This window comes from Orycteropus afer, unplaced genomic scaffold (assembly GCF_000298275.1).
Source record: "Orycteropus afer afer isolate SDZICR_OR568_19922 unplaced genomic scaffold, OryAfe1.0 scaffold00280, whole genome shotgun sequence".
Lineage (NCBI taxonomy): Eukaryota > Metazoa > Chordata > Mammalia > Tubulidentata > Orycteropodidae > Orycteropus > Orycteropus afer.
In genome coordinates, this window is record NW_006921867.1 from 4,591,261 (window position 1) to 4,593,906 (window position 2,646).

General features: G+C 34.2%; 1 protein-coding gene across 1 annotated transcript in view; it reads left to right on the top strand.

Moving 5' to 3' along the window:
* Positions 1-2,646, top strand: part of LOC103205306 (dystrophin) — a gene marked incomplete at its 3' end in the record, with an annotated part of 320,392 nt that overhangs the window by 201,818 nt on the left and 115,928 nt on the right. The gene's annotated exons all lie outside the window — the stretch shown is intronic.

A 2,646-nucleotide genomic window follows, 5' to 3' on the forward strand; every position in this document is an offset into this window, starting at 1 on the left:
TTCTACCTACAATCTTTCCATTTAATCTTATTTCTCAGTTGCCTGCTATTGAGGTGCTAATACCCTGAAGGTGCTATTCCCAATGGATTTCTAATCAGCCTGTAATTCTGCACTTGTGCTCCTGCTATTCCACTACCTGGATCCCCCTTCCCAATTCCTTCCTTTTCAGCTGATGAAACCCTATACACACTAAAATTTATTTCAGTTTTCTAGTGATGAAGAATATTCTCTAATAATACATAATTTCTTTATTTATCTGAACATGTTGAGGTGCTCATTATGCCAATTTGAGGAACACATTTTAAAGTCTGTTCAGCAATGTGATTATTTTGTACTTGTCTGATTATTCTAAAAGTATGGTAAATTCCTTGTGAGTATACTCCACCCATTTCTTATCTTTTTAATTTCCTGAATAACCTATGAAATAAAAAAAAATACAATAAGTTTTTAGTTAATATGTGTTGAAGGAGTTAAACATATTTAGATCTAAATTTCTTTCCTAAGAAAAGAAATATTAGATTGTACCAACTTATACTAATGAATACCACCCATTCTCAGAGGTAGGAGATGAATAATGATAATTAAAAAAAAAAAAACTTCACTGCCATGGAGTTGGATCCAACTTACAGCAACCCTTCCTTGGGTTTCCGAGGTGGTGTCACTATAGAAGTAGATTGCCCAACCTTCCTTCTGAGGACTAGCTGCTGGGTTTGAACTGCCAGCCTTCTAGTTAGCAGTCACATGCCTTAGGCACTATGCCACCAGAGCTCCTAGGATATGAATAGATTAGAAGAAATAGATTGGGGCAAATAGGGCATATTTATTGTAATTACTGATATTTATGAAAACTTCCATTCAATCTACAGGATGTTTTATGTGGATCAAATTTATTCCAATTTTGAAATTTTCCTGGGGCAATAGTTAAAATGTTTGGTCTATTTTTACATTTAGTTATATTGTCATGGGATAAAATTTAGGCCATACGTATGCACACATAGGTCTAATATAGCAGTGGATAGCCACAAGACCAGTCTTTTTAATGTGATGTCTTTCTCACAGCATGGTTTTATTTAATATATTAAAAAGTAAATAAATAGGGTTCAAAATTATGCTCACTGCAGATAAAACTGACAATACTAATGAAAACGAAGAAAACATTCTATTGGTATAATATATGATGAAAAAGTACAGTATTCTCCAAACTATAAACACTTGAAAAATTATTATCAAATGAATGGAAAATTTTGGGCTTGAAAACTTTACAGTTACTTTCAAAAAGTTATGCTCATGTGCAAAGTATTCTTTATTACTTCATTAAAATGTGTTTTTAAATTCCTCTTCAACAGCTGTTAGTTAATAATTAGAGCATAATAAGGAGCAGAAAAGGTGTGTTGTATAACTTAGTAGCTCTCGACCTTGCACATGTAAGAAATGTTCAATAAATATCTATTGAAGAAATTAGTAAAACAATAAAATGGTAGATTTTGCTGTAATAGTCTGCATACGTGTGCTGTGAATCTAAAGGCCCCAGTTTGGCAGTGTTTTTTTTGACCCTTGTTAATCAAAGTGTGGTCCTTACACCACCACCAGCAGCAGCATCGCCTGGGAGCCTGTTGCAAATACAGAGATTCAAACTCTACCTTGACCTACCGAATCAGACTCTGTGTTTTGAAAAGGTCCCCAGGTGATTCATGTGCACATTAAAATTTGAGAACTACTGCATTATGCTATGGATAGAAGCAGACTGAGGAACATTAGTTAACTTTCCCCTCCCTGTAATCTCATAAAAATACTTGAAAAAATAATTGTTCTGATTAATCTTGGTTCTACTACTTGCAAAGGCGTGGACTTAGTGACCTGTCCAACCTCCTTTCATACAAGTGAAGTTCAGATTTTACTCTTGACTTGTTTATTCAAAATCAGAACACCTGAACAGAACATACATATTTAATTAAAACAGATCATTTAGGGTTAGCCAAGCTAAGATAGAGTTATGGCAAGAAAAATGCCTTGCCACATTGGTGCAAAGTTTCCTTGACCTCCTGCCACAGTATATGTTTAACACCTCTGGGATTAATGATATGCTTCACATAAAGGATTATTTTTACATCTTGGTTCTCTGGAATGAACACAGCAGGTGAATTGTGATGCTAAATAGCAAAAACACCTCTTGAAGGAGCTGCCACCTTATATATGTTATTACAAAGTATTAGTGACTTTAAATGATGGATTTCTTTTTCTCCCTGAGTGGGGAAAAGAACATAAAGTTAGATCAACTGTATGTAAGACCTTTGAATGTATCTCTAAAGTCTGAGACTGAAAGTGATATCCAACATTAACATATATACCATAATGTAAATAAATATTTTTAATTTACCTAAAGAATGTGACCAATCATTATACTTATGGACTAATGCTGTTTCACTTTTATTTTGAAAATATGTGGTTCATTTCAACAGAGGTATATTTAGCTCCTATGTATAACCAGCAAAAATTTGATCGGAAGGTACACACTTTCTGTACTGGAAGCCAAGGCAGTAAGCTCTTTTGTGTAATTGTCTAATGGCAAAGCACATTTTAATTGACATCCTCTCGTAGCATAGTGCCTAAGGTATTTGACTGCTAACCAGAAGGCTGGCAGTTCAA